Here is a 13781-nt window from a genome sequence, read left to right on the forward strand (position 1 = left end):
CTGGAGAGGCAGGGGGAGCAGATATCTAAGAGCTCGCAGAGGCACTCGGATCTCACTTGTCACCTGAGGCAAGTCACTGAGGTTCTCTGACCCTCAATTTTACCTGCTATAAAATGGGAACACAAATTGCCACCCTCTTGGGAAACTTTAACTGCCCTAATCTGAATGTGCCTTCAAACTTCAAAAAGTGAAAGCATTGAAAAAAAGAGAAAAATAGGTTTAAAAAAAAAAAAAAGATCAAAATAACCTGGCATTGTTCTGGACAATTGTGTATAAATAAAACATAAGTGTACTAAGCACCAAACCCTCGGGTGGTAGTTCCTCTTAATGTTCCTCATTCCACAGATAAAGAAACTGAGGCACAGTTACATGACTCACCCAAGGTCAAAGAGCTGGCAAGTGAGGAAAATCAGATTCGGGCAGGAGGAAAGACTCCAGAGGCTCTGCCTATCTGCTTAAATACTAGGCTTGGGCACATCATCCCAGCAAGCCTCAGAACCCAGAGAAATCAAGTGATCTGCCCAGGATCACATCCAGCCAAGGAAGAGGGCAGTGGCCTCACCGGGGCTCCGGGCTCCCGGGCCAGTGCCTCCCCTGAGGGTGGAGTTGGTAAGTGGCAGGGCAGGCTCCTGCCAGACCCTCGGGCCATTATCTATTATCTAAGCCACAGGAGGCTTAAAGTGGAACTACCTCCAGGAAGAGCTGGAGGAAGGAGTAAAAGGAGGGGGTAGGGAGAGCCCCAGAGGCCGAGGGACCTGGTGGATTGCAGGGTCTGTTCAACCCCGCACAATCTCGGATGCTCTCAAGTAGGAACATATCCACCCAGGTCTCAAGAACGCGCCAGGGTCCGTCAATGACCCCTCGAATGGGGGAAACCAGCTCGGCAAGTGAGCCAGCCGAGGAGCCCTGAGGCACTGCCCCGGCACCGCGGCAATGGCACCGCGGCAATGTCGACATCAGCGAAGTCGTCAGCAAGGCAAGCTGGAACTGGCTGCCAGCCAAACTGTGGCCCGCGCCTGCCGCCTTCACAGTCCTGCACCAGCTTTCTTCAACTGTTACTCCCAGTAGGGTGAAAGCATTATTTGTGGCTCAACAGAGGGGAGGAGCCACCTCCAAGAACAAGTGGCCAGGAGAAAACCAAGTGAACCCCTGGTGGGGGGCTGTGACCACCCCTGGAGGAAGGCACAAAAACCTGGCAGCTGGGCAGAGGCAGGCGCTCCTGCTCCGGGTCCATCCCAAGGTCCCAGGGAGTGATGGGCTTTGACCAGGAGTGGAACTCAGGAGTGGAGAGGACGGAGGGGAGGAGGGCAAGGTGCGCTGGCAGGGAAGGGGAGGGCAGTTAACATTTATTGGGGATCCAGCATGAACCGGACCCTCTGCTGAGTGCCTTCCATATTTTAACTCCCCGAAGAAGCACCGAGAGACGGCCAAGGGCCACATTTTACAGATGAGGAAACCGGGGCTCAAAGCAGGTGACTAGCAAAGGAGAAAATCCCTGGAAGGTCCTTCCCTCAGGACTGCACGTGCACAGCTCATTCCCTGGGTTCCTTCCAGTCTCTGACGGAATGACCCTGGATCAGAGAGGCCTTTGCTCACACACACAACCCCCTCACTTCTCCCTTGGCCCCATTCTTTGGTCCCCATACCATGGACCGCCATCTTGACCTACTGTCTATTCGACTGCTGCCTGGCTCCTCCCATTAGAATGTAAACTGCAAGGACTTTGTTCTATTTTATTCAACCAGATAGCCCTGGCACCTAGAATAGTCTCTAGCACACAGCCAACATTTAATGCATATTTAATGAATAAATAAACTGAGGAAAACAGGATTTAAACCCAGCTGCTGCTTCCAAAGTCACCCACTCCCTCCACTCCCTGCTTCCTCCTTCTGCTATGTCTAACTCCATCCCTTGTACCCATTCCCTCCTCTAATATAATAGTGAGTAAATAATTTTAAAGTGTCACTTAAAAGATAATCTCCAGCCTATAATCACTGCCAAGTAGCAGTATAAACAAGGAGACAGAAGGTAAATAAGAAAGACAAGAACTTTGCCCTTCACTACCCATGAGCATTACTATCTAACAAGTGCTGGTATCCCAGTTACATTTTGCATAGATTATTATTTAAGTCAGTGTGTAAAAATAAGGCTATGGTTTAGGGTTTCCTTTCTTTTTTTTTAAGTGTGTGTTTAACAAAGAAAGGGCGATTGAGGACCATGTCAGAAGCTCTCCAAGTCAAACCTCAAACCCAAGAGGCCTGCACTGACCACTGCGCTAAAGCCTTACTGGAGAGAGGAAGTGAGGCTGGCCAGAGGGGAGACACGTGCAGGACACTGACGCCTCCCAGGGCGTCTGTGGCCGCACCCCGGCGTCTTCATTCCCAAGGGAGGGTGGGTGGCAAGGCTCTGGCTCCTTCGCAAATGACTTGGCTCCTGCTCTCTAGGAAGATGGCAGAATTCGAATCAGAATCACATGACTTGGGGGCTGTAGGGGGGCCTGGGATAGTAGGGGGCCCAGAAAGAGGGAAGCCCAACACACCCCGCCCCCAAGTGAACAAACAGGATGCTGTTACCTGGAATTAAAGAAAACACTAGCGCAAAGACAGTTCCTGCACCCAGTTTCTATTCCCTGGCGCAAGCCATCGCCCAGCCCACCGTTGGCCCAAATGTATCCCCTACTGTAAACACCTATCTGCTCAAAAGCCACCACTAAGATTCTGAAGCTTCCTCTTTACAACAAAACTAAACTGTTGCAACTTGTTGCTACAACTCACCCCCTCTTCAGGGGGAGGGAGAGGAGAAGACGGGTGCGAGCAGAGACCAACTCGCTGCCAGTGGTTCTTGGCCATCTGGAGACCACCCCCTACCCCCACCTCTCTCCAGCCCCCACCCTGGTATGGCCAGGGGGCGATTCCCTGAGCCTCCTTGCTGGCAAAAGCCCTAGAGGCCTCCGGTCCCTGTCGAGGCCTCGGGTCCCTGTCAACGTGTTTTCTGGCTCAGGTCTTGTAGCTGCAGACACAGACCAGGGAGGCAGGGGTATCCCTACTTCCAGGACAGGGAAAAACAGCACTCCATTCAGACGGCATGTATACAGGGGGGGCCGGGGAGATGGCGTGGGCAAGGAGCTGGCAGGTTGATGACTCTCCCCCAGGAGCCCAGAATGCCCTCCCAGCTCTGCACTACGTCGTAAGCTGTATCGCAGCTAGCGACAAGGCAGTTGTTCCTGCTTTCCATCAACTCGAACGGGGCTTCTGAGCTGCCACTCTCTCCAAACCCACCTCTACTACAACCCACAATGCCAAGCTGAAGTGACTTTTTCCCTGGGTCTAGACTGTGGGCCCTTGGGGCCTGGGCCTATGGCATCTCATTCATCAGCATCCTGGCCACCAAGCAGTTTCTTCCCTGGAACAGGCACTCAGGACATATTTGTTGGATGAATGAATTTCCGAAAGAGTCAATAAAGCCCATGGAACTTCCTGGCAATGTAAATAATGGTTCTTATCCCCAGTGTGTGTACCATAATATGGCCATTAAAATTATAACTGTGGAAACTGTTGCAACATAGGAAAGTTTATATTATAGAGCTAAGTGAATAAGTCAGACTACACAATAGCATCTACGTTCTGCTTACAAGTTTTGTAAAATGTGCATTTACACGGACAGGAAACCCAGAAAAATGCAAACAGTGGATGGTGCAAAGGGCAAATTTGTTTCTTGCTAGTTTTGTTGTTTTTATGTTTGTGCTATAAATGATCCACTTTTAACTTTAAAAGGGGACTTGATTCCAGTAATAATTAAGATTCTCTTGACACTTCCTGAAAAATCTCATCCCAAGTCCTTCAGCTGGGGACAGCTTGCTGGCCACAAGCCAGGGAGCACAGCAAGAATCCCAGTAGGTTAAGGATTGGGGCTCAGCAGGGTAAACAAAATGGAAACCCAGAGGTTTTCCCACATTTCCCAAGAAAAGGCGCAGGGAAACTGGCCTTAGTGGATCGCCAGGGGCTGCTGCTGGGTAGGGAGCGGGGCAGGGAGCTCCTGAGGAGGGAAGGAAATCTTTCGCCAGCACATGTGCCTCAGAGGACCTCAACAGACCTGAAACACCATGGAACGACCTCTGCTGGAGTCTGAGCAACTGAACAATGTCCCAGCCCCTACACCGTGCACACAGTTCTGATGCTGCCTCCTCCAGGAAGCCTTCCTAGACTTCCCTGTGCCACTCCCCTGGGCTTCTAGCCCTCTGTATCTGCCAGAATACCAGCAGCCCCTGGTCCAGTGCCTGGCCCAGAAATAACCTGGATGACTATTCAATACACAGACAGGTAGAGGATAAAGGAAAGGAAAGAATGAATGAATGCAACAGTTTGCAGCAAGCTGATGTCATGAAAAGCGCACTAGTGGAGGTAGAGGCGGGCCTCCGGCCAGCTGGCCTGTGAGCACGACAGCCACAGCAGGCAGGCCTCTCCCAGGGCCTGCATTCGCGCCGGCACAGGCGTGGCCTTCTCACCTGCCCTTCCTGTGACCAAACACGCACACTGAAAAGTGGCCTGCCGGGGTTAAAGGTGAAGTCGGCAGGCGCAGCGGCACTCTCCGGCCGGCACCCCGGCCTAAGGAGCCACCTGCACGATGGAACACTAGGCCCCCTGCCGCTGGGCCAAGGCTCCACTGGCCGGATCACTCCTCAACTCCTCAGGGGGCCAGGCCCACCCCTCGTGATGCCTGAGGCCACGGAGCAAGGCCAGGGGCCAAGGGCACCTCTGCAGTCACACAGGCGGTTGAAGGCACAGCGGTGAAGGAGGAGGGCTCTGGAGGGCTCTGGAATCAGCGCCTCGGTGTGAATCCTTCACCTGTAAAACGGGGAGGCTTCCCGTCCCAGGACGTGGTGAGAATCACGTGAGCTAATTCACGCAGGAGCACAAGCGCAGCGCCTGGGCCTCAGCAGGGCTGCCAGGAGATCACGGCTGTCACCGACACAGGGGTTCTGGTCAGCAGAGTTGGCCCTCAACCCAGACCTCCGGAGTCCCAGGCCTTCCCCCTTCCCCCTCTCTGTCTCCCCACTTCCTGCAGGGAATTTTTTTTTAAAGATTTATTTTTTATTGATTTCTCCCCCACCCCCTTTGTCTGTTCTCTGTGTCCATTCGCTGTGTGTTCTTGCCCGCTAAGATGGTAAGGCTCCTGAGGACAGAGGGCAGGACTGTCTGGCCCCTGCCATCCCCAATGACACCCACCCCCTCCCCCAGTGCAGTGCTGGCCCCAGGCCAGGAACTCAATGAGTCTCTGTTGAATGACTTGGGGGAGAAATTGGGGGGCAACTTCCTCACACGCAGGTGGCTCTTAAATTAAATACATAAATATATATATAAGCCTTAAAATGCTTCCTTACCACCATCCTTCTCTACCCAGAGATTCCCAAACAAGTACCAAGCATGAGCTTTCTATAAGACTGAGAGATCACTAAATGGCATTCAAAAGTTTTTGGATGTCTGGGCCCCCACGATGAGACCTGAGAGCAAAGCTGGGAGGGCGGCGGGCAGTGGAGGTGATGCAGTTAGGTGAAGGCAGACCCCACTGCTGCTCTCCAGGTCCTCCCAGCCCTGTGTGCTCTAAAACCTTCTCCCCAGTTCTGGCCCAGGTAGATTAGGTCACCCAAATCCATCCAAATGCCTTGTTCTTTATGTTTATCAGACAGGAAGTTGCCTTCTCCAACCCAGTGACTTAATGCAAAACACAGGAAACACCACGGCTTTTGAACATCGACAATTCTAAATAAAGGGGCTTTCTCTCTTTTTTTAAATGCTCAGAGTCCCATAACAATTTGAACTCTACTGCGTGACAAGGAGGATGCAAAAGTTGCAGCCCTCAGAAACCTCAGCCTCAAAGCTCAGGGAGTCTTCTAGAAGGTTCCTCAGTCATCAGTAACAGCACCATGTTATCAAGGGTTAGGCTTCATGGACAAATTTAGAATCCTTAAAACTTGGATATTCCTGAGGACAGACGATGGATGATAACGTGAAGAAAAGGAGGAGGAGGGAGGGGAATGGGCAGAGGACTGGGTCACTTTACATACATTTCTGATCATCAAAAAATAGGGGGAAGCGGACTTGGCTCAGTGGTTAGGGCATCCGTCTACCACATGGGAGGTCCACGGTTCAAACCCCGGGCCTCCTTGACCCGTGTGGAGCTGGCCCACGTGCAGTGCTGATGCGCACAAGGAGTGCCCTGCCACTCAGAGGGGTGTCCCCCGCGTAGGGGAGCCCCACGCGCAAGGAGTGCGCCCCTTAAAGAGAATCGCCCAGCGTGAAAAGAAAGTGCAGCCTGCCCAGGAATGGCGCCACACACACGGAGAGCTGACACAACAAGATGACGCAACAAAAATACACACAGATTCCCGTGCCGCTGACAAAAACAGAAGAGGACAAAGACGACGCAGCACATAGACACAGAGAACAGACAACCAGGATAGCGGGGGAATAAATAAATAAATCTTTAAAAAAAAAAATAGGCATCTCCATGTTGCATTTGGGAAATTTGAGGCCCAAAGAGACAACATTAATCAACCTATGGACTAACAGTTCCACCAGCTCTGCCTGATCCCAAAGCTCTTTTGTTTCCTCTACTTCAGGATGGGTATGGAAAATAGAACAAATCCATCGACACACACTCAGAAACCACCAGTTTGTAACCACACAAGACAACGTTAAATGACTCTAAGTTACTAGAAATCAAGGCTGGCTAAAGGACACTGAGATGCCAGTGTAGCTCTCTAAATGGGCCACACTGCTGGGTACTGGAGCACACGCTCAACCACTGAGCTACACCGGCTCCGGGAAATAGTAATGTTAGCACTGTGAGAACCTTCTGCTAAGTGGCCCTGTCCAACTGGAAAAAGTTCAGACACCCGAAACACTTCTCATCCCATTACTTAACCCTCTGTCACTCCCGGCCCCCCCCCCCCCCCCCACCAAAAAGAAAAAGATTAAGGGAGTGGGAGAACAGATTTTTGAAGAAAGATTAAAGGAGCTAAGTATGTGTTACTTGGCTAGACAGTACATAAATGCGAAGAAAGGGGCGATAACAGTTTTCAAACACTTTTAAAAGAAACTGTGATTTAAAGAAAGGCAATGGGGTTGAGTGAAACCAGGGGCCGAGGCTTTCTACCAACTTCACAGCATGAACATGGACAAGAGACTCTCTAATTAAAAAAAAAAAAAATTAAGAAGGCATCACTAAGATTCTTTCCAGCTCCAACATTCTATTTCTAAGTAAATTCATTAAGGGTTTGTTGTGTTTTTTTAAATTGGTGTTGTTCATTTGCATCTTTTTCTTTGAAGCTGGGCAACATCTAGACTTAGTGTAAAAGGAAAAGAAGAAAACAAACAGACAAAAAAACCCAAAAAACCCTAAGACCAAAATTCCCTTAATGTAAATGTTAAATGTTCTTTTGTCAGTGACAATCTGCTCCAAAAGAGAGAGGGAGCATGTGTGGCTCAAGCAGTTGAGCAGCTGCATCCCACAAGAGAAGTCCCAAATGCCTCCTAAAAACAAAACAAACAAACAAAAAAAAAAAAAACAGCAAGCAAACAAATGAAAAAAATCAACTCAGAAGAGCTGATGCGGCTCAGTGGTTGAGCACCGGCTTCCCACATACAAGGTCCTGGGTTCAATCCCCTGCTCTAATACCTCAAAAAAAAGAGTGAGAGAGAGATGAGATTATAGCTTCCTCTGTGCATTAAAAAAGGCCACGGGGGGCTCGAGGAGGCCCTCCTCTCACAGGTCCTGGCCCTCTGCGAAGCACTAAGGAAGCGGCTTGCTCTCCACAGGCCTCAGCCCCACCTGCGCAGGCAGGAAGCCACACCCTTCCTTCCAAGCTCCCTCAAGCCAGCTGAGGGTTCCTGGGGGGTGGGATGGCAAAGGGGGCGAGAGAGGCGCACAGCCGCTGGAGGCACGATCCGAGACCTGGAACGCCGACCTGGGGAGAACGCGGGCTGAGGCTGAGGCTGGGAAGCCAACCAAGCGCCTCCTCTGCACCCACATGTGCAGGCATGGGTGCTGTGTCCCTTCCGGGTGCTGACTCACCTGGGCTCGAGAAATTTAAGTCTTCAGAACCAGGGCTGAGCAATTCCAACAGAGGCCTCAGCCGCTTTTTAAAGAGCCACACACCAGACCCAAGAGGGCAGCTCCCGCATTCCTCTGAAGAAGGGGTGCCATCTAAGCACAAGGGCGGGTGGGGGACAAGGGGGACCCAGTCTTCAAACCACCCGTCCATGTGGGGGCAGGCCCATTTTTTTCCTCAGGCTCATTTTTAAATTCAGCTCATTTTGTGTTGCTGAGGTGGGCCTGCTCGGGACCCTGGCTGGGTCTTCGGCTGACCTCTCTGGTGACAAGAGCCAGGCCCGGCAGCGAGCAGAGCTGGCAGCTCCACTACCACCCACATCACCCAATGCTAAGAGGGTCTTCCTTGAGAAGGAGGTGCTCAGGACCGCCAACTCAAAACACCCTCTGATCACACCCTCTCCAGAATTTGGCTTTTCCACTGTTATTACTACATAAAAACTGCAGACCAGATGTCAGGTGGACAACTGGGGATGAAGGGAAAGGGGCATGGGCAATTGGTCCAAGTTAAAAAAAAAAAAGATGACCCAAGAGCGTGATGGTCTCATTTACCCAGAAGGCAGCTACCCATGAAAGGAAGCATATGAGCTGGAGCCAGGGAACTGTGGGAAACTGGGGGAAAAGGTAATCACAAAATACTTTCCAGACACGTATGTGGCTACCTTTTCTCATACAGCAAAGAAAAAGCAATCATCTACCATTTCCCAGAATACGAGGGAGTGGATCTGGAGATATTTCAGGGGTTCCTCTGGTGATGTTGTGACATCACAGAGAAGAAAACCAGACCTGAAGTGCTCCTTGGAGCAAGTCGGTGCATTTTTAAGACCCTTCCTAATTCCTTGCACCCAGCAGGCATTTGATAAACAGTCAGTAAGGAAAAAGATTTGAAATCCAGAACAATGCATTTGGGAGTTGAGAAGTACAAAAGTGGTCAGCCAGCCCCCTTACAGAAAAGAAAAATAAGAAAATTTAACTTTTGAATGTATGACTATTCAAAGGCAATGTATATGCAGTTTTAGACACACACACACAAAAGGAAATATATATAAAAAGGCATATACTATAGTGAAAAGTAATACTGCCCCCTGGGTCCTTTCTAGAGACAACCACTACTACCGGTGTCTTAGCATCTTTCTTGAAATATCCCATGTACAGAAGCAGAGTGGACATGCCATGATTTACACAAAAAGGAGCACTTTGCATCAAGGTGGGTTTTTTCCCACTTAAGACATATTATGGAGAGCAAGTTCAATGTTGGTACATACAGATTGGCCTCTTTTTTTAAAGGCTGCAATGATTTCCACTTAGACCTATAGCATCATTTGACCCTTCTGATAAGACAGCTTGTTTGCTATCTTTTGCAATGACAATGCTACAGTGAATATCCTCCGACATTTCCTTTTGCCCTTTGAGTATATCCATGGGGTAAATTCCTAGAATGCAGTCAGAGGAAATACGATTTGACAGATATTGCCAAATGACCCGTAAAAATGAGCTGTACAATGTACATCCCACCAAAAAGGTACAAGCATGACTAAGAAACTGGGGCATCTTGGAGAAACTACAATGAACTTCATTCTTCAGTTTTCTAGACACTCTTGCACATAATTCATAGGTACATAGGCTGGTGCCTATCTTTGCAGGGTGATATGCACTTTATACCAAATCAAACACTCCCTCTACTCGAGCCAAAACAAAATCCAGGTCTCCAGACACTGAAGTCCAGCACTCTTTACACAAGGCCCCCTAGCTATCTCTGAGATCACAGGAAATGATGTCTTAGAACTAAAACCACAGTTTGCGCAGTCTGCCCCTAGCCAGGGCCCTGTACCGAGGCCTTCAGCACAAGCTCATCACCAAGTGTATCCAAAAGCCTCACAGACAGACCACCTGTGTCTTTACCACGTGTGTATCACAGCTAGTGAGCACTGCACACATACACCTTTTTAGGAGACAGAGCTTTGAGCCAGGAGCCGGGAAAAAACGGTTTGAATCACTCCTCTGTGGTCCCATTTCCTCACCTAACAACCCAGGGAATTAAGCCTGAGTATATTTTATTTAAAACTTTCTATATCGCCACTATCTGTCAGGCCCTCTACATACCTTTATTTCTTTTAGTTTTCACATCTAACTCCACAAGGTAGGCATCCTGAATCCCATATCATTATTGATGAGGAAACTGAGGCTAGGGAGGTTATGCAACTTGCCCAATGTCTCTACTAGCTGCAAAGTCCACATTATTTCCTCCATCCCACTCTAAATCCCAGCTCTAAAAAAGGGGATCCTATAAATCCAAGGGGACAGCCAGGGCTCTGTTCTGTTGTCACCAGAGGATTTAAGGCCAGGGGCTCAGCGCATCAAGGGTTAAGGCAGGGAAGCAGTGACTTGCCGGGACAAAGGGAAAATGCATTTCCTGCCCCAGGCAGAGATGCTGTTTTATGCTCAGCAAATTAGGACGTTTGTTTAATTAAGATGACACACAGATTTTGTTATTCTAAATATTTTTGGAACAGGAGGCTTAGAAGGAAGCTGTCAAGGCATGGATTTCTTTTTCCTTCGCTTTAGGTCTCTCTTTCTCTCCCTCCAAGGGAAGGGTAGGGCCAGGCTCAGAGGAAAACAACAGCTAACCCCTCCTCTCCTTTTGAAATAAAGATGTCAGGCTGGTAAGGGCTGTCTCGAGTACTTTACTGAAGGATTGATTAGCTAGAAGAGGAAGTGAGGAAAGTAGAGCCATCCTGGTTTCTAGCCATAGCCTACCAGGCAACACAGCAATGCTGCGTTTTTTTAGTGTGCTTTTCTTCTTTTAAAGCACTAACAGATCCTTGTTTCGTTTTTTCTGGAGCAAGAGCAGGCAAAAGGCAGGCTGTGATTAACATGCATCGTTCATCCTACCAGAGAGAAGATGTCCATCTCTAACTCCTCAGATTAAGAAGTTTAAAAATAAAAAGGACCTCTTTCATCTACCCTCATGAGCCCTTTGGACAAGCAGCCCCATAGAATGCACCTCTCTGATTGCTCTTCTCCAGGAACTGGATAACTCCCTGAACGGAGCTTGCCAGAGCCAGCTCGGCTCTTCTTTGGGCACCTATATCTGCCCCTGGGCGCTGCCAGGACTTGCCGGGTTTAGAGAGTGAAGCTCTTTGGTGTCACCGGCCAGGCAAGATCCCTCAGCCATCAGGGACTAGATGGCTCTCAAATTACAACTGTACAATCTTGACACTTTTAATTACTCCCCAATTATCCACTAAATGTACTCCCAGCACCACGTGCTTGCCTCAGTTGGCCAAACCTGCAATGTGCTCCTTCCTCGCTGCAGCTTCCCTCCTCACCCCCCACAAAAGTGGCCCCGCTGGATCTTGGAATTCCTCCAGTCCTTTGTCCGGGGCATTCTTGGGAGACTCATCACAGGCTGCCTTTGTGTTTCCATTCTGATACTACCTCCCCTAGAAGACTGAAAAGTCCAAGAGAGCAGGGCCTCCTCTAAGAGGCCTCCAGGAACCCCACCGGGGGAGGCCCAGCTCCCTTCTCCCAATCCCCATGACTCACACAGCACCTTTCTGAGGTCCCTGTCATCTCCACCTCACATTAGAGTCATCGACAGATTTGTCTCGGCTCTCCCCTAAATGCCCGAGGGCATGCGCCAGGTCTTACTCAACCTTGTACCCACCCCCCCACTACCACCTGGCTGAGCCCTTGGCACAGAGAAGCCAGTTAAATATTTATTCAGTTACACATCTGTGTGGCCTCCCTCTCCCCTCCACAGCAGCCTTATATTTAAATTCACTAATATTCCTGGACAGAGGGTCTAAACAGGTCTTAAGCAGCCTCCCTCCTTCCCCTGAGCTTATCAGGCCTGGCTCAGAAGCGGCCAGTGCTGCACCCAGACGGAGCTAGGGCTGCTTCCCCTTCACCAGTTACTCAACAGTTACTTTGAAATCCTGCTAAACCCAGAAGATCAGTGAACCCAGAAGTGGCTTGGGACCCTCAGGTCCTGGGACTTCCCAGGAGCCTCCTCCCCACGGGTGGGTGGGGTCGCTGGTGAGCTTCGGTCCTGAAGGTACCCCCCGTTTCAGTGTGAAACGGTGGGCACCTGTGGAGCGTCCGGGGGCCTCTGGTCCTACGCTGGACCTCAGCATGGCCCCGGAACAGGATGGGAAGAGGACCCCAGCACAGGAAAGGGAGGGGGGTAAAAACCCCGGATCGGGCCCAAGCAGGAACGAGGCGCACGCCCAGGCCAGGCCCCAGCGCCGCAGGATCCCGCTCCCAGCGCCCGGCCCGGGCGCGCGGCCCTGGGTGAGGCTTCCGGAATCAGGTGCTCGCCTAGCCCGCCCCGACGGCCGCAGCCGTGCCGGGGCCTCCTCTCTCCCGTGTGACAGGAGTCAAAGGTTGGGGTGGAGAGTCCTTCCTGGCCCGCGGCCGCGTCCCCGCCGGGCGCGCTCGCCCACGCACCCCTCGGTGCCTCTCGCGCCCCGCGTCCCGGGCCCGGCCGATCGCAACCCCGCGAATGAGGAAGTCGGGAGCCCAGGGAGGAAACGCAGCCGCGCGCAGGCCACGGTTCTGTGCCATTCTGACTCAGGAGGCCGCCCTGACAGCTGCCAAACGGTCCCCTCCTGCCCGTTACCTCCGTTCCCCAAACGCCTGGAGACTTCCAGAGGGACCCCTGCCGGAGCCCGGCGGGCCCGCGCCCCGCACCTCACCTCCACCGCCCGGCTGGGTCCAAGGAGCGGCCGCTGCCCGGAAGGGGTTAAGAAAGTTGGGCCAACTCGCCCGGGCGAGGCCGGGCGGGGCGCGCGCCGGCGGCAGGAGGTCGGGGCTCCCGGGTGCCCGGCGCTGGAGCGAGCCCGGGAGCGGGGCGCGCGGGGGCGAGGCGGGGGCGCGCGGCCCGAGCCTTCCTCCGGCCCGCGCCCCGGGAGCCCGCGCAGGGGTCCCGCCGCCCCGCGGAGGATGCGCAGCCCCGGGCCGACCCCACCCGGCGCCCAGGGCGGGACCGCTCACCTGCGCCTGGACGGCCCGGGGAACAGGCGCTGCTTCTCCCGAGGCGGCCGGCGGGAGCGCTCGGGGCGGCGGGGGGCGCGCGCGGGGGCAGCTGCAGCAGGTCGGCCTCGCTCAGCCTCGCTCGGCCGCTCGCGTCACGCCCGGGGACCGCGGTGCTCTGCGCGCCTCGCCGCACCCAGCTCGCTCCTCGCCGCCCTCCCGCCCCGCCCTCTCCGCCGCCCGCGGGCGGGCCCGAGGCAGGCCCCGCCCCCCGGGCTGTCGCCCATTCGGGCCGGCTCCTGGTCTTGATGGACGGACGTCTTAGCCCGTGGAGAGCGGGGTAGGCGGAGCCTCTGGGGACAGGGGGCGGGGACTGGTCCTCCCTATCCGCCCCCACCTCCACCCACTCCACCTTCCCCCGCGCTTCCTAGGCGGGAGCCCCGCCCTCCTAGGGTGGGGCCAACGGACAGCCAGGTTCGAGGAGGAGGATTGACGCGGCGAAGGCCCAATCAGGAGGAGGAGGCTGGGGCCGCAGCGGGCTCTGGAGCCGGCTTTTGGTGCATTGCCTGCGCTGGGGCGAGGCCTCCGGAGGTCGGGGGTGCTGGCGCCGGGCCTCGCGGGCTCTTTTTTCCCTGCCCCATGTCATCCTACCAGAAGAACAGATATTAAGTACCATATATGGGAAAAGTGCTATTTTA

General features: G+C 52.8%; 1 protein-coding gene across 1 annotated transcript in view; it reads right to left on the minus strand.

Annotated features, from left to right (window-relative positions):
- MYH9 (myosin heavy chain 9) overlaps window positions 1–13313 on the minus strand; it is a 97270-nt gene extending 83957 nt beyond the window's left edge. The window contains exon 1 of the mRNA XM_058308745.1: window positions 13105–13313. The gene's annotated coding sequence lies outside the window, so the exon portion shown is untranslated. The remainder of the gene's footprint in view (window positions 1–13104) is intronic.
- Window positions 13314–13781: the final 468 nt, after the last annotated feature.

Source organism: Dasypus novemcinctus, chromosome 12 (genome assembly GCF_030445035.2).
Source record: "Dasypus novemcinctus isolate mDasNov1 chromosome 12, mDasNov1.1.hap2, whole genome shotgun sequence".
Lineage (NCBI taxonomy): Eukaryota > Metazoa > Chordata > Mammalia > Cingulata > Dasypodidae > Dasypus > Dasypus novemcinctus.